We start from the raw sequence: 19,138 nt of genomic DNA, 5'->3' as shown, positions 1-19,138 counted from the left end.
AACGCAGGGATGTCCTCTGTCCCCTTTCTTATACATCCTAGTGAAGGAGCACCTGCTCTCATCAATTCACCATAACCCCAATATTAGGTGGATTGAGGTGGGAGGCACCGAGTACAAGTGCTCTGCATTTGCTGATGATGTCCTAGTATATATCATTCAATCACATATATCCATCCCTGCTGTTATGGCTGAAATAGATCACTTTGTTACATGGTCAAATTTTAAAATCAATGCAGCGAAGTCTGAGGCCCTCGATGTTTCCCTCCCCAAATCCATACAGGATTCCATCCAGTCCAACTTTCCCTTTGCCTGGCCCTCACAGGGTATCGAATACTTAGGAATTCGTATTCATAGAGACCTCTCCCGTCTATGTTATCTTAATTTTGGGCCCTTTATTGAACAACTCCATACAGACCACGGTTGGCAAGTTAGAACTGTAAGATTCACTACGTGAACCACTGGTGTTTTGTGGAAAAGCACATGTACACTGTGTTCCAAATTATTATGCAAAAAGTGTTTAGGAGTGATAAGGTAAGTATTTTTATGTTTGTCAGTTATACTCATTGATGGTGATGTGTGTCAGGGCTCTTTATATCACTGTAAGCAATTGCAGACACCTGTGCTAATTAGTTTGGCAGGTGTGTCCAATGAAAGGCAAGACTACTTAAGAAGGCTGTCCCACATTATTAAGCAGCCTAAATTTTCTGCCAAAATGGGAAAGAAAAAGGATGTGTCGGCTGCTGAGAAGCAACAAATTGTGGAGTGTTTAGGTCAAGGCATGACTACAATCAACATTGCCAAGACACTTCATCCTGATCATCGCACAATCAAGAAGTATGTAGCTGATTCACAGTACAAACGTGTGCGTGCTGATAAGGGAAAATTGAGGACTCTTTCCTACAGGCAATTACGTCAGGTTAAAAGAGCAGCGGCAAACAAGCCTTGTCATAGCAGCAGACAAGTTTTTGAAGCTGCTGGTGCCTCCAACATCCCCCGAACAACAAGATGCAGGGTCCTTCAGTGGTTTGCAGCTGTGCGTAAGCCATCCTGTTGACCTCCTCTATCCACTGTACACAAGCAGAAACGGCTCCAGTGGGCCAAGCAATACATGAAGACTGACTTCAAAACTGTTTTGTTCACGGATGGGTGCCGTGCAACGCTCGATGGTCCAGATGGATGGAATGGAGGATGGCTGGTTGATGGACACCCCATGCAAACACGGCTACGGCGCCAACAAGGAGGAGGTGGAGTAATGTTTTGGGCTGGAATCATGGGGATAGAGATTGTCGGCCCCTTTAGGATCCCTGAAGGGGTAAAGATGAACTCCATAATGTATGTGGAGTTCCTGCCATGGTTCAAGAAGAAGAACCGTGTGTTCCGCAGCAAGATCATTTTCATGCATGATAATGCACCGTCTCATGCTGCACATAACACATCTGCATCTCTGGCTGATATGGGCATAAAAGGGGACAAACTTATGGTGCTCCCCTGACCTCAACCCCATTGAGAACCTCTGGAGCATCATCAAAAGGAGTGTCTATGATGGCAGGAGGCAGTTCACATCTAAGCAACAGCTCTGGGAGGGTATTCTGTCCTCATGCAAAACACTTGAAGCAGAAACCATCCAAAACCTGACAAATTCAATGGACGAGAGAGTTCAGAAGCTCCTTTCGAACAAGGGGTCCTATGTGCAAATGTAACATCACCTAGAATAAAGTTTTGAGTTGAAAACTGTTTGATTTCAGTTTCTAATAACCTGCTAATGCTTATAATTTCAAAAATGACCATTTTTTTGTTCTTTATTAAAATGAAAAGGTTGATCAAAGAGTGTGGGGGATCTAAGAGTGTGGCAACCCAGTAGTTAGGATTATTTCGAATTCTGACAATCTGAGGGTCATGTTGCAGGTAGTGCAGCAAGAAGGCTCTCATGTGTCTTGCACATCTAGGAGCCCCAAAATTATTTTCCGGGCTAGATGCAGCTGAAAATGATTATTCATTTGAAAGCTGGTGGAGCTTAGTATAGATGGCGTAATAGAATCAGTACTGCAAACTGCTACAAGGCCCAAATTATTTTACAGCCAAGATACAGATAAACATGATTAGTAATTTTAAATCTGGTGGAGTTTAGTATAGATGGCCTAACAGAATCAGTACTGCACACTGCTACAATGCCCAAATTATTTTCCAGCCAAGATACAGATAAACATGATTAGTAGTTTGAAAGCTTAAAATGGTTGGTGAGGTGATTTTAACAAATCATCAAGCTTTTACTCTCCCCTGGATGACACAGGGGTAGAAAAGTCTTTTCAGATCCATGATTTGTTCATCTTTATGAACGTGAGTCTGTCTACATTATCAGTGGAGAGCCGCGTGCGCTTATCTGTCAGCACACCACCAGCAGTGCTGAACACACGTTCAGACAGAACGCTGGCTGCGTGGCATGACAAGTTCTCCAAGGCGTAAGTGGCGAGCTCCGGCCATTTATCCAGATTGGAAGTCCAAAAAGAGCAAGGGTCCAGTGACACAGTCATGGCTTCAATGTTTACTTGGAGATACTCCTGTACCATCGTCTCTAGGCGTTGACTATGTGTCAGACTTCTTGTCTCCTGTGGCCTTGCAAAGGATGGGCTAAAAAAGTGGTGAAATGATTCCGCAAAATTGATGTTACCAGCAGATACTGTGTTTCTGTTACGGTTTGAGTGCTGAACACTCGACGATCCCGCGTTTGGAAGTTGGAACTGTGAGATTCACTACGTGTACCACTGGTGTTTTGTGGAAAAGCACATGTAAGATTCTGCAACAGTCTCTGCTGATACTCCTGCATGCGTGCATCCCTTTCTATGGCAGGATAATTTCTGCAAATTTACTTTTGTACCGGGGATCTAACAGTGTGGCAACCCAGTAGTCAGGATTATTTCTAATTCTCACAATTCGAGGGTCATGTTGCAGGTAGTGCAGCAAGAAGGCACTCATGTGTCTTGCGCCTCCAGGAGCACCAAGTCCCTGTTGTGTTGGTGGCGAGGTAACAATCATGCTTCCTTCCTCTGTCCTCTCCCCCCAACCTCGCACAACAGAAATGTGATCAAGGTCTCCCTCATCTGATGAGTCTTCCATCAGTTCATCCTCCACTTCTTCCTGGGCTCCTGCACCTTCCTCACTAGTTTGGCTGCTACCATGCGCCCTGGTAAAACCATCTCCCCCACCCTCACATGCCTGCCGCCTTGGTGCTGCCGACCGTCTGGACCTTGCAGATGTTAGCCCTTCCGCATACAACTCCTCCTCCTCTACTTCCTCCACCTCCTCTTGTGCCACCACCTGACTCCGAATTCTGTTTAACATGTGCTCCAGCATGTAAATCACCGGAATAGTCATGCTGATAATGGCATCGTCAGCACTAAACATCTTCGTCGCCATTTCAAAACTGTGCAGAAGGGTGCATAGGTCCCTGATCTGAGACAACTCCTCCAGCGTGATTTGCCCCACCTCTGGATCTTGTTGGCCCAGGCTATACGTCAGAACGTATTGCACCAGGGCTTGTCGGTGCTGCCACAGTCGCTGCAACATGTGCAGAGTTGAATTCCACCGGGTAGGCACATCGCATTTCAGCCGGTGAAGTGGCAGGCCCAACGACTTCTGTAGAAATGTAAGTCACTGAGCTGCGGGATGTGAACGGCGGAAGTGAGCACACAGCGACCGTGCCCTCTGCAGAAGGCCATCTAGTCCGGGATAGTGGACTAAAAATTGCTGGACAACCAGGTTCAACACGTGAGCCATACAAGGCTCATGTGTGACATTGCCCCGGCGAAGGGCTGCACCCAGGTTTGCAGCATTGTCGCACACGGCCTTCCCTGGTTTCAGGTCCAGTGGAGACAACCATTAATGAAACTGGTTCTCCAGAGCTGACCACAACTCCTCAGCTGTGTGACTCACATTTCCCAGACATTTCAAAGTAAAACCCGCCTGATGACGTTGAGCCCTGCTGCCAGCATAGTAAGGAGGTGTGCAGGATCCCTTCTGCGCAGTTAGAAAGCTTGTGGCATGACCAGACAGGCTTTGGGTGCAGGTGGAGGACCGAGAAGAGGTTGAGGAGGCAGAAGCAGTGGAGGAACTTTGAGATAAAGAGGATTGACGCACAACTCGTGGGGACGGCAAGACTTGGACAGCAGCCCCTTGTCCTGCTGTCACCATAGTTACCCAGTGCCCAGTCAGCGACATGTAACACCCCTGTCCATGCCTACTCATCCAAGTGTCTGTGGTGAAATGCACCCTGTCACACACAGAGTTTCTCAAAGAAGCGGTGATGTTGTGTGCGACATGCTGGTGGAGCGCAGGCACACCTTTCTTTGAGAAGTAGTGCCGACTGGGCATCTGGTACTCGGGCACTGCGACGGACATAAGATCTCGAAAATTCTCTGTGTCCACCAGGTGGAAAGGCAGCATTTCTGTAGCCAAGAGCTTGCAGATGGTGAAATTCAACCTCTTAGCTTTCTCATGGCTAGGAGGAAATGGTCTTTTACTTATCCACATCTGAGGGACCGAGGGCTGGCTGTTGTGCTTAGACGGGGTTGAGAAGGGTGTCCCCGGCAAACTGCCAGTCTGTGAGGAAGATGCAGGCAGACATGTTAGGTTGCCTTGATCCAAAGGTGGTGCTATCGATGTCGGACAGCGCTGAACACCAGCTGGTGTTTCCACCTCCAAAGAAAATGATAACCTGCCAATCACGCTGGCTGTTGCGGGTAAAGAGGTGGCAGGTCTGCGTCCCAAAACAGGTGTGACTGCTGTCCCCCCAGTCACAGAGGATGAAGAGGCCGCGGATGCACAAGATGTGGCAGACGGTGGTTGGCCCGGCCGGCTAAGCCGCATTGTAACACAGTGAGCTTCCCACTGCAACTTATGCTTCATATCCATGTGCCGGTTCATGCATGAAGTACTCAAATTATTGATTTTTTGGCCTCTACTTAGCTTTTGCTGACAAATGTTACAGATAACATGAGTTGGGTCATCTTTATCGATCTGAAAAAATGCCCAGGCTATGCAAGGCTTAGCACCCATGCGACCTGAAGAGCCACCACGACTTGTGGTCAGAGGCAGAGTTTTGTTTGAGGATGTTGTTGTTGACGTGCTTCCATTACTACGTCTCTGTCCAGGAAGGCGCAACCTGACCTCGTCGTCACTAGCATCCTCCTCCACCTCCTCTGCTGACCTCATCTCTTGGCTGACTGTGGGTTGACAGTAAGTGGGATCTCCAACCTCGTCATCATCACCCTGTGTGTTATCACACCCGTCGTCCTCAGAGCCAACCTTTTCCTGCCCTGACAAAAAACTAAAGTTGTCGCTCCAATCAGGTATTTGAGTCTCATCATCGTCTTCCTCATTGTCTCCACCAACAGGAGTTACAGTTTGGGTACTTGGGTAGACATTATGGTCAGAACCTTCTGCGTCTGGTCCTGGATCCGACTCATAAAGATTCTGGGCATCAGTGCAGATCATTTCCTCGTCTGGATTCAGAGAAGCTCTGGAGCCGACCTCTGATTCCCAAGCTATAGTATGAGTAAACAGCTCTGTAGAATCAACCATCTGTTCTACCCCATACTCCGACGGGCAGCTGGAGACTTGGGAGCTGTGAGGAAGCAAGTGTGATTGGGGTGACACCTCTGAGGACTGGAGTATTTGTGATGTTGAAGTTGAGGTGGAGGAGAGCCCACTTAAAGGAGCACTTGATATCCGTTGAAGCACCTGCTGTTTTTGTGCCTCATCTGGAATTTGTAGCGATTGGCGTGGCCGTAAGAAAGGGATCTTATCACATTGTCCGCTAAAAGAAGTAGACATCTTAGTTTGGCTGGAAGATGGTCTTTCTTCTGCAGATGTTACTGTTGCTTTAACACCTACCCCACGGACACAACCTTTTTTTCCCTTCCCAACACGCCTATTCCCCTTTCCACCAGCAGCAGGCCTTTTTCCACTCATTTTGGTGGTTAAATAATTCACACCTCTGGAGTAGTGTTGAGCCACCCCCGTAGTGTTCGAGTTCGGTTCGTCGAACACCCGTGTGTTCGCCGAACTGTTCGTAGAACTGTTCGTCGAACACATTCGAACACCGTTAAAACCAATGGCAGGCAAACAAAAACACATAGAAACACATAGAAAACACCTTCAAAGGTGTCCAAAAGCTGACAAACTGCTCAGAAGACACAACTAACACATGGAAAAGTGACAAGTACATATAGTCATGAGAAAAGAAAAGAGGTGGAGGAGTAAAAGGAGGGGGAGACACAGATATAGGCATGTCATGCCCTTCTAAAATCCAAAAAGTGAGAAGCCGACACGTTCAGTCCGTTCCTGCCCGTGCCACCTCCGTGTCGCCGGGTTTGTGCCAGAGCCGCGGTGAACCCTGATGGCCAGCCCCCCTCTCCCAATACTGGTGCCTGTCCGCTGGTGGGTCGAGCGAGCCCCCCTGTGGTGGAGGCAGCTCTAAGCTTTTTAATTTAAATTGTCTCTCTAATTTGAATGAATACACTTTAAATCCATTTACAAGGATCTATTGGAGGGCAAGTCTCATGCCAGCAGCCGCGTAATTCCAGCTCCAGTAGCGTCCACTAAAGCTGCTGCAGTTAAAAAGCTTTTATAAGGATCGAGCTCGGCTGTCCACCGCAAGGCATCCTACTGCCAGTCCCAGCCCCTATGCCTTGGGGTGCCTCCTGATGCTCTTCACTGAGTATCCCGTGGTCCCGAAGCATTTCCTTTGAAAAAATTAAGTGTCCAAACTACAGGTGGTGTAGCTTGCTTAACAGCCGGGATAATCCGCTGACTAGCAGACACTGCTACTAGGCACAAAGTATTTCCTGGGCTAGATGCAGTTAAAAATTTGTAATTAGATACTCTCGTTGGATGCTGAGAAAGCATTCCATAGAGTCTCCTGGCACGCCATATATGATTCTCTTAAAAAGCTTGGGGTAGGGGTCTAGGGGACCCTTTTATAGCCAAAATCACAGCCCTGTATCGCAATACGTCACCTAGGCTGAAGATAAATGGAACTGTAGCACCCTGAGGGCTCGGTTGCTACAGAGGTATTGCATCTCACCCAGAGGTGTGATATCTCACTCTCAGGTAAGGATGGAGTGTGGATCAGGACCCGACACCTGCATGCATTACACCACATTGCCGTGGGGCAGGGCGACCAATATGCCCCTGAGATGGGCACGACAGTCCCTGTCCCTGGCTGGAGTGGGGGGAGGGAACACTGAGGAAGGGGAACCCTGTAGTGCAGGAGCAGGGAGGAAGCAGTTCCTGGGTGCATTGAGAAGGGAGTATAAAAGGTGGGCACCATCTTAGTTCAGTGAAGAGAAGTCTGAGCAGAAGTGGCAGGGAGCAGGGGCTCTGCGTGAGCTCTGCTCCGGAGGCGGGCCTAGTAACAGAGGCCCAGGCCTGGAAGAGGGAGAAGGAAGGAAGAGGAGCGGAGAAGGCTCCAGGAACGAGGAACGAAGGGATCCCAGGGGTGCGGACGGGCGAGTCGCCACCGCACGCCCGAATCCACCTGCATGGAGGGGTCAGGCCAAAGGGGGAGACCGGTCCCCGAAACTAGTGGAGGCAGGAAACGACCCTCAGCTAGAAACCAGAGGCTGTGACATTTTATGTGGCGCAGCCCCTCACTACAACCGCTAGGAGGGCAGCACATAGGGTCAGGGAAACTGGCGCCAAGTTTACCAAGAGGAGGCCCGAGGCAGCCGGACAGAAGGGTTGGTAAGAAAGGCCAGACAAAGGACACACAAAGGGGGTCCTGTGAAGCGCTCCAAAGTTATCTGGGAGTTGTCTGAGCCCCTCACCTGGTGAGCACAGTACGACGTGGGCAGCCGTTACCTGCAGACGTGGTCTGGGTAATAAGAACTGTGAGTAAAGGCCCTGGACTGCATCACTGACTCAGTGTCGTTACTGCTGCTGCCCTGCACCATCACCCCCATCCTCCGCATACACTGCACTGAGGCTATACTCCTCCCGTGGGGAGTTATGCTACGCTCTGCTGCACCCACAACACCAGCCTCAGCGGTCTGCCCTGCAGCGGCGGTTCACTCTGACCGCAATCCACGGGTGGCGTAGTCGGACATTTAAACATCAAAACCACATAAATAGTTCCGCCACTGGTTTGACCACCCTGAGCCACGGAATCGGGTCGCCGCCATGAAGACTACAACCACTAGCATCCACCAAAAAGGGTCGGGCTCCGGGTGTCCCAAGGCCCAGGGGTTGCATCAGAACATTTTCATCACCTTTCACAATCACCAATGGGACAAGGCAGGGATGTCCTCTGTCCCATCTCTTATACATCCTAGTGACGGAGCACCTGCTCTCATCAATTCGCCATAACCCCAATATTAGGTGGATTGAGGTGGGAGGCACCGAGTACAAGTGCTCTCTATTTGCTGATGATGTACTAGTATATATCACTCAATCACATATATCCATCCATGCTGTTATGGCTGAAATAGATCACTTTGTTACATGGTCAAATTTTAAAATCAATGCAGCGAAGTCTGAGGCCCTCGATGTCTCCCTCCCCAAATCCATTTAGGATTCCATCCAGTCCAACTTTCCCTTTGCCTGGCCCTCACAGGGTATCAAATACTTAGGAATTCCTATTCATAGAGACCTCTCCCATCTATGTTATCTTAATTTTGGGCCCTTTATTGAACAACTCCATACAGACCACGGTTGGCAAGTTAGAACTGTAAGATTCACTACGTGAACCACTGGTGTTTTGTGGAAAAGCACATGTACACTGTGTTCCAAATTATTATGCAAAAAGTGTTTAGGAGTGATAAGGGAAGAATTTGTTTGTCAGTTAAACTCATTGATGGTGATGTGTGTCAGGGCTCTTTATATCACTGTAAGCAATTGCAGACACCTGTGCTAATTAGTTTGGCAGGTGTGTCCAATGAAAGGCAAGACTACTTAAGAAGGCTGTCTCACATTATTAAGCAGCCTACATTTTCTGCAAAAATGGGAAAGAAAAAGGATGTGTCGGCTGCTGAGAAGCAACAAATTGTGGAGTGTTTAGGTCAAGGCATGACTACAATCAACATTGTGCGATGATCAGGATGAAGTGTCTTGGCAATCAAGAAGTATGTAGCTGATTCACAGTACACACGTGTGCGTGCTGATAAGGGCAAATTGAGGACTCTTTCCTACAGGCAATTACGTCAGGTTAAAAGAGCAGCGGCAAAAAAGCCTTGTCATAGCAGCAGACAAGTTTTTGAAGCTGCTGGTGCCTCCAACGTCCCCCGAACAACAAGATGCAGGGTCCTTCAGAGGTTTGCAGCTGTGCATATGCCATCCTGTCGACCTCCTCTATCCACTTCACACAAGCAGAAACGGCTCCAGTGGGCCAAACATTACATGAAGACTGATTTCAAAACTGTTTTGTTCATGGATGAGTGCCATGCAGCGCTCGATGGTCCAGATGGATGGAGTGGAGGATGGCTGGTTGATGGACACCCCACGCAAACACGGCTACAGCGCCAACAAGGAGGAGGTGGAGTAATGTTTTGTGCTGGAATCATGGGGAGAGAGATTGTCGGCCCCTTTAGGATCCCTGAAGGCGCTAAAGATGAACTCCATAATGTATGTGGATTTTCTCAAACAGCACTTCCTGCCATGGTTCAAGAAGAAGAACCATGTATTTCACAGCAAGATCATTTTTCTGCATGATAATGCACCATCTCATGCTGCACATAAAATATCTGCATCTCTGGCTGATATGGGCATAAAAGGGGACAAACTTATGGTGTGACCCCCATGCTCCCCTGATCTCTACCCCATTCAGAACCTCTGGAGCATCATCAAAAGGAGTGTCTATGATGGCGGGAGGCAGTTCACATCTAAGCAACAGCTCTGGGAGGGTATTCTGTCCTCATGCAAAACAATTGAAGCAGAAACCATCCAAAACCTGACAAATTCAATGGACGAGAGAGTTCAGAAGCTCCTTTCGAACAAGGGGTCCTATGTGAAAATGTAACATCACCTAGAATAAAGTTTTGAGTTGAAAACTGTTTGATTTCAGTTTCTAATAACCTGCTAATGCTTATAATTTCAAAAATGACCATTTTTTTGGTCTTTATTAAAATGAAAAGGTTGATCGAAAAGTTTGGGGGATCTAAGAGTGTGGCAACCCAGTAGTCATGATTACTTCGAATTCTGACAATATGAGGGTCATGTTGCAGGTAGTGCAGCAAGAAGGCACTTATGTGTCTTGCGCATCTCGGAGCCCCAAAATTATTTTCCGGGCGAGATGCAGCTAAAAATTATTATTAATTTTAAATCTGGTGGAGCTTAGTATAGATGGGCTAATAGGATCAGTGCTGCACACTGCTACAAAGCCCAAATTATTTTCCAGTCAAGATACAGATAAACATGATTAGTAATTTGAAAGCTTAAAACGGTTGGTAGGGTGATTTTAACCAATCATCAAGCTTTTACTCTCCCCAGGATGACACAGGGGTAGAAAAGTCGTTTTGCATCCATGATTTGTTTATCTTTATGAACGTGAGTCTGTGGAGAGCCGCGTGCGCTTATCTGTCAGCACACCACCAGCAGCGCTGAACACACGTTCAGACAGAACGCTGGCTGCGGGGCATAACATGATCTCCAAGGCGTAAGTGGCTAGCTCCGGCCATTTATCCAGATTGGAAGCCCAAAAAGAGCAAGGGTCCAGTGACACAGTCATGGCTTCAATGTTTACTTGGAGATACTCCTGTACCATCGTCTCTAGGCGTTGACTATGTGTCAGACTTCTTGTCTCCTGTGGCCTTGCAAAGGATGGGCTAAAAAAGTGGTGAAATGATTCCGCAAAATTGATGTTACTAGCAGATACTGTGGTTCTGTTACGGTTTGAGTGCTGAACACTTGACGGTCCCACGGTCGCACGGTTGGCAAGTTGGAACTGTGAGATTCACTACGTGCACCACTGGTGTTTTGTGGAAAAGCACATGTAAGATTCTGCAACAGTCTCTGCTGATACTCCTGCATGCGTGCATCCCTTTCTATGGCAGGAATAATTTCTGCAAATTTACTTTTGTACCGGGGATCTAACAGTGTGGCAACCCAGTAGTCAGGATTATTTCTAATTCTCACAATTCGAGGGTCATGTTGCAGGTAGTGCAGCAAGAAGGCACTCATCTGTGTTGCGCCTCCAGGAGCACCAAGTCCCTGTTGTGTTGGTGGCGAGGTAACAATCATGCTTCCTTCCTCTGTCCTCTCCCCCCAACCTTGCACAACAGAAATGTGATCAAGGTCTCCCTCATCTGATGAGTCTTCCATCAGTTCGTCCTCCACTTCTTCCTGGGCTCCTGCACCTTCCTCACTAGTTTGGCTGCTACCATGCGCCCTGGTAAAACCATCTCCCCCACCCTCACATGCCTGCCGCCTTGGTGCTGCCGACCGTCTGGACCTTGCAGATGTTAGCCTTTCCGCATACAACTCCTCCTCCTCTACTTCCTCCACCTCCTCTTGTGCCACCACCTGACTCCGAATTCTGTTTAACATGTGCTCCAGCATGTAAATCACCGGAATAGTCATGCTGATAATGGCATCGTCAGCACTAAACATCTTCGTCGCCATTTCAAAACTGTGCAGAAGGGTGCATAGGTCCCTGATCTGAGACCACTCCTCCAGCGTGATTTGCCCCACCTCCGGATCTCGTTGGCCCAGGCTATACGTCAGAACGTATTGCACCAGGGCTTGTCGGTGCTGCCACAGTCGCTGCAACATGTGCAGAGTTGAATTCCACCGGGTAGGCATATCGCATTTTAGCCGGTGAAGTGGCAGGCCCAACGACTTCTGTAGAGATGTAAGTCGCTGAGCTGCGGGATGCGAACGGCGGAAGTGAGCACACAGCGACCGTGCCCTCTGCAGAAGGCCATCTAGTCTGGGATAGTGGGCTAAAAATTGCTGGACAACCAGGTTCAACACGTGAGCCATACAAGGCACGTGTGTGACATTGCCCCGGCGAAGGGCCGCACCCAGGTTTGCAGCATTGTCGCACACGGCCTTCCCTGGTTTCAGGTCCAGTGGAGACAACCATTCATGAAATTGGTTCTCCAGAGCTGACCACAACTCCTCAGCTGTGTGACTCACATTTCCCAGACATTTCAAAGTAAAAACCGACTGATGACGTTGAGCCCTACTGCTAGCATAGTAAGGAGGTGTGCAGGATCCCTTCTGCGCAGTTAGAAAGCTTGTGGCATGACCAGACAGGCTTTGGGTGCAGGTGGAAGACCGAGAGGAGGTTGAGGAGGCAGAAGCAGTGGAGGAACTTTGACATAAAGAGGATTGACGCACAACTCGTGGGGACGGCAAGACTTGGACAGCAGCCCCTTGTTCTGCTGTCACCATAGTTACCCAGTGCCCAGTCAGCGACATGTAACGCCCCTGTCCATGCCTACTCGTCCAAGTGTCTGTGGTGAAATGCACCCTGTCACACACAGAGTTTCTCAAAGAAGCGGTGATGTTGTGTGCGACATGCTGGTGGAGCGCAGGCACACCTTTCTTTGAGAAGTAGTGCCGACTGGGCATCTGGTACTGGGGCACTGCGACGGACATAAGGTCTCGAAAATCCTCTGTGTCCACCAGGCGAAAAGGCAGCATTTCTGTAGCCAAGAGCTTGCAGATGGTGAAATTCAACCTCTTAGCTTTCTCATGGCTAGGAGGAAATGGTCTTTTACTTGTCCACATCTGAGGGACCGAGGGCTGGCTATTGTGCTTAGACGGGGTTGATAAGGGTGTCCCCGGCAATCTGCCGGTCTGTGAGGAAGATGCAGGCGGATATGTTAGGTTGCCTTGATCCAAAGGTGGTGCTATCGATGTCGGACAGCGCTCAACACCAGCTGGTGTTACCACCTCCAAAGAAAATGATGACCTGCCAATCACGCTGGCTGTTGCGGGTAAAGAGGTGGCAGGTCTGCGCCCCAAAACAGGTGTGACTGCTGTCCCCCCAGTCACAGAGGATGAAGAGGCCGCGGATGCACAAGATATGGCAGACGGTGGTTGGCCCGGCCGGCTAGGCCGCATTGTAGCACACTGAGCTTCCCACTGCAACTTATGCTTCATGTCCATGTGCCGGTTCATGCATGAAGTACTCAAACTATGTATTTTTTGGCCTCTACTTAGCTTTTGCTGACAAATGTTACAGATAACACAAGTTGGGTCATCTTTATCGATCTGAAAAAATGCCCAGGCTATGCAAGGCTTAGCACCCATGCGACCTGAAGAGCCACCACGACTTGTGGTGAGAGGCAGAGTTGTGTTTGAGGATGCAGATGTTGACGTGCTTCCAGTACTACGTCTCTGTCCAGGAAGGCGCAACCTGACCTCGTCATCACTAGCATCTTCCTCCACCTCCTCTGCAGATGTTACTGTTGCTTTAACACCTACCCCACGGACACAACCTTTTTTCCCCTTCCCAACACGCCTATTCCCCTTTCCACCAGCAGCAGGCCTTTTTCCACTCATTTTGGTGGTTAACTAATTCACAACTCTGGAGTTGTTTGCACAAAAAAACAATGGATGGGAACCGAGCAGAGCTGAGTGGCCAAACTGTGGTATTAGGCCAAAACTATTGGCTGGGTTAGATGCAGAAAAAAATTATATTCAATTTGCAACCTGATGGAGGTCAGTATAGATGGACAAATAGAGAAAGTCCCACACACAGCTAGAAGCCCAAATATTTTTTCAGAGGTAGATGCAGAAAAAAAATATATTCAGTTTGCAACCTGATGGAGGTCAGTATAGATGGACAAATAGAGAAAGTCCCACACACTGCTAGAAGGCCAAATATTTTTTCAGAGCTAGATGCAGACAAAAAATTATTTTTAATTTGCAACCTGATGGAGGTCAGTATAGATGGACTAATAGAGAAAGTCCCACACACTGCTAGAAGGCCAAATATTTTTTCAGAGCTGGATGCAGATAAAAATTATTTTTAATTTGCAACCTGATGGAGGTCAGTATAGATGGACTAATAGAGAAAGTCCCACACAGTGCTAGAAGGCCAAATATTTTTTCAGAGCTGGATGCAGATAAAAATTATTTTTAATTTGCAACCTGATGGAGGTCAGTATAGATGGACTAATAGAGAAAGTCCCACACACTGCTAGAAGGCCAAATATTTTTTCAGAGCTAGATGCAGACAAAAAATTATTTTCAGTTTGCAACCTGATGGAGGTCAGTATAGATGGACTAATAGAACAAGTCCCACACACAGCTAGAAGCCCAATATTTTTTCAGAGGTAGATGCAGAAAAAAAATATATTCAGTTTGCAACCTGATGGAGGTCAGTATAGATGGACTAATAGAGAAAGTCCCACACACTGCTAGAAGGCCAAATATTTTTTCAGAGCTAGATGCAGACAAAAAATTATTTTTAATTTGCAACCTGATGGAGGTCAGTATAGATGGACTAATAGAGAAAGTCCCACACACTGCTAGAAGGCCAAATATTTTTTCAGAGCTGGATGCAGATAAAAATTATTTTTAATTTGCAACCTGATGGAGGTCAGTATATATGGACTAATAGAGAAAGTCCCACACACTGCTAGAAGGCCAAATATTTTTTCAGAGCTGGATGCAGATAAAAATTATTTTTAATTTGCAACCTGATGGAGGTCAGTATAGATGGACTAATAGAGAAAGTCCCACACACTGCTAGAAGGCCAAATATTTTTTCAGAGCTAGATGCAGAAAAAAATTATATTCAGTTTGTAACCTGATGGAGGTCAGTATAGATGGACTAATAGAACAAGTCCCACACACAGCTAGAAGCCCAAATATTTTTTCAGAGGTAGATGCAGATAAAAATCATTTTTAATTTGCAACCTGATGGAGGTCAGTTTAGATGGACTAATAGAGAAAGTTCCACACACTGCTAGAAGGCCAAATATTTTTTCAGAGCTAGATGCAGACAAAAAATTATTTTCAGTTTGCAACCTGATGAAGGTCAGTATAGATGGACTAATAGAACAAGTCCCACACACAGCTAGAAGCCCAAATATTTTTTCAGAGGTAGATGCAGAAAAAAATTATATTCAGTTTGCAACCTGATGGAGGTCTGTATAGATGGATTAATAGAACAAGTCTCACACCCAGCTAGAAGCCCAAATATTTTTTCAGAGGTAGATGCAGAAAAAAAATATATTCAGTTTGCAACCTGATGGAGGTCAGTATAGATGGACTAATAGAACAAGTCCCACACACTGCTAGAAGCCCAAATATTTTTCAGAGGTAGATGCAGAAAAAAATTATATTCAGTTTGCAACCTGATGGAGGTCTGTATAGATGGATTAATAGAACAAGTCCCACACACAGCTAGAAGCCCAATATTTTTTCAGAGGTAGATGCAGAAAAAAAATATATTCAGTTTGCAACCTGATGGAGGTCTGTATAGATGGACTAATAGACAAAGTCCCACACACTGCTAGAAGGCCAAATATTTTTTCAGAGCTAAATGCAGAAAAAAGTTATATTCAGTTTGCAACCTGATGGAGGTCAGTATAGATGGACTAATAGAACAAGTCCCACACACTGCTAGAAGCCCAAATATTTTTTCAGAGCTAGATGCAGAAAAAAATTATATTCAATTTGCAACCTGATGGAGGTCAGTATAGATGGACTAATAGAATGATGCTATGCCCAAAAGATTTTACTTCACTAGGTGCAGTAAAAAAATTGGTATTCTATACACAGGTGGTGTATCTTGCAACACATATAGGCTACTCAACTGACTAACACACTCTGCAATAGGCCAAAAAGGATTAGCTTTGCTAGATTCAGCCAAATGCTGTGAAAAAAACTTGCACAGCACTGGCACAGACCTGCCTGGCAAAAACTGATAGGAACTGATGTAACCTAGTCCTGAAAAGGACTGCAATTACAATTAGTCTTTACTCCCACAATCTATCTATTTAAGAGCACAGACCTGCCTGATAAAAGTCGTAGGAAATGCTGTAACCTAGTCCTTAAAAGGACTGCAATCACAACTATTCCCTACTCCCAAGCTATCTGTAGATTTGTGCGAAAATTGGCTTGAAATTAACAAGGTATAGCGCACACAGCAACAGCGGTGCCGTCTAACACGCAGCTGCAGCAGTGAGAAAATGGTGGCGACGGGGAAAATGGCTTGGTCTTATAGGGCAAGGACATGTGACATACACTGCCAATGACACATGCCCTTGCTTGTGTGAAAAAAGCACTTCGATCCGTGTGTGCGCTGCTGATAGGCTGACAGATTGCACCTCCCCACTGTAAATGCGGGAAAGAGAAAAAAAAATGGAGATCTTCATTATTCCTGCAGAGATCCATCCCCTGCCCCTCCCCCCACCCCGCTGTACACTCAAACTGCGTATTAACATTAATTTTCATCATTACTGAGAAAAAATCCAGTTATGATTTTGGTGCACGAACAGTTATCGAACATAACCTCGAACAGCCGAATTTTTCTCAAATCGTTCGTGTTCGCCGAACGGCTCGAACACCGCCCAAAACAGCTCGAATTTGAGATTGGCGAACAGTTCGAGTAGAACAACGCTCATCTCTACTCTGGGGTTCTTTGCACAAAAAACAATGGATGGGGAACCGAGCAGAGCTGAGAGGCCAAACTGTGGTATTAGCCCAAAAGTATTAGCTGGTTTAGATGCAGATAAAAATTATTTTGAATTTGCAAACTGGTGGAGGTTAGTATAGATGGACTAATAGAACAAGTCCCACACACTGCTACAAGCCGAAATATTTTTTCAGAGCTAGATGCAGATAAAAATTAAATTGAATTTGCAGCCTGGTGGAGGTTAGTATAGATGGACTAATAGAACAAGTCCCACACACTGCTACAAGCCGAAATATTTTTTCAGAGCTAAATGCAGAAAAAAAATATATTGAATTTGCAACCTGGTGGAGGTTAGTATAGATGGACTAATAGAACAAGTCCCACACACTGCTACAAGCTGAAATATTTTTTCAGAGCTAGATGCAGAAAAAAATTATATTGAATTTGCAACCTGGTGGAGGTTAGTATAGATGGACTAATAGAACAAGTCCCACACACTGCTAAAAGCCAAAATATTTTTCAGAGCTAGATGCAGATAAAAATTAAATTGAATTTGCAACCTGGTGGAGGTTAGTATAGATAGACTAATAGAACAAGTCCCACACACTGCTACAAGCCGAAATATTTTTTCAGAGCTAGATGCAGAAAAAAATTATATTGAATTTGCAACCTGGTGGAGGTTGGTATAGATGGACTAATAGAACAAGTCCCACACACTGCTACAAGCCGAAATATTTTTCAGAGCTAGATGCAGAAAAAAATTATATTGAATTTGCAACCTGATGGAGGTTAGTATAGATGGACTAATAGAACAAGTCCCACACACGGCTACAAGCCGAAATATTTTTTCAGAGCTAGATGCAGAAAAAAATTATATTGAATTTGCAACCTGGTGGAGGTTAGTATAGATGGACTAATAGAACAAGTCCCACACACTGCTACAAGCCGAAATATATTTTCAGAGCTAGATGCAGAAAAAAATTATATTGAATTTGCAACCTGGTGGAGGTTAGTATAGATGGACTAATAGAACAAGTCCCACACACTGCTAAAAGCCAAAATATTTTTCAGAGCTAGATGCAGATAAAAATTAAATTGAATTTGCAACCTGGTGGAGGTTAGTATAGATGGACTAATAGAACAAGTCCCACACACTGCTACAAGCCGAAATATTTTTTCAGAGCTAGATGCAGAAAAAAATTATATTGAATTTGCAACCTGGTGGAGGTTGGTATAGATGGACTCATAGAACAAGTCCAACACACTGCTACAAGCCGAAATATTTTTCAGAGCTAGATGCTGAAAAAAATTATATTGAATTTGCAACCTGATGGAGGTTAGTATAGATGGACTAATAGAACAAGTCCCACACACTGCTACAAGCCGAAATATTTTTTCAGAGCTAGATGCAGAAAAAAATTATATTGAATTTGCAACCTGGTGAAGGTTAGTATAGATGGACTAATAGAACAAGTCCCACACACTGCTACAAGCCGAAATATATTTTCAGAGCTAGATGCAGAAAAAAATTATATTGAATTTGCAACCTGGTGGAGGTTAGTATAGATGGACTAATAGAGCAAGTCCCACACACTGCTACAAGCCGAAATATTTTTTCAGAGGTAGATGCAGATAAAAATTATATTGAATTTGCAACCTGGTGGAGGTTAGTATAGATGGGCTAATAGAACAAGTCCCACACACTGCTACAAGCCGAAATATTTTTTCAGAGCTAGATGCAGAAAAAAATTATATTGAATTTGCAACCTGGTGGAGGTTAGTATAGATGGACTAATAGAACAAGTTTCACACACCGCAACAAGCCGCAATATTTTTTCAGCGCTAGATGCAGAAAAAAATTATATTGAATTTGCAACCTGGTGGAGGTTAGTATAGATGGACTAATAGAACAAGTCCCACACACTGCTACAAGCCGAAATATATTTTCAGAGCTAGATGCAGAAAAAAATTATATTGAATTTGCAACCTGGTGGAGGTTAGTATAGATGGACTAATAGAGCAAGTCCCACACACTGCTACAAGCCGAAATATTTTTTCAGAGGTAGATGCAGATAAAAATTACATTGAATTTGCAACCTGGTGGAGGTTAGTATAGATGGGCTAATAGAACAAGTCCCACACACTGCTACAAGCCGAAATATTTTTTCAGAGCTAGATGCAGAAAAAAATTATATTGAATTTGCAACCTGGTGGAGGTTAGTATAGATGGACTAATAGAACAAGTTTCACACACCGCAACAAGCCGCAATATTTTTTCAGCGCTAGATGCAGAAAAAAATTATATTGAATTTGCAACCTGGTGGAGGTTAGTATAGATGGACTAATAGAACAAGTCCCACACACTGCTACAAGCCGAAATATTTTTTCAGAGCTAGATGCAGATAAAAATTATATTGAATTTGCAACCTGGTGGAGGTTAGTATAGATGGGCTAATAGAACAAGTCCCACACACTGCTACAGGCCGAAATATTTTTTCAGAGCTAGATGCAGAAAAAAATTATATTGAATTTGCAACCTGGTGGAGGTTAGTA

This window comes from Phyllobates terribilis, unplaced genomic scaffold, assembly GCF_046119375.1.
Source record: "Phyllobates terribilis strain yellow unplaced genomic scaffold, ASM4611937v1 Scaffold_4__5_contigs__length_816908805, whole genome shotgun sequence".
Classification (NCBI taxonomy): Eukaryota; Metazoa; Chordata; class Amphibia; order Anura; family Dendrobatidae; genus Phyllobates; species Phyllobates terribilis.
Note: the sequence above shows the minus strand (reverse complement) of the source record.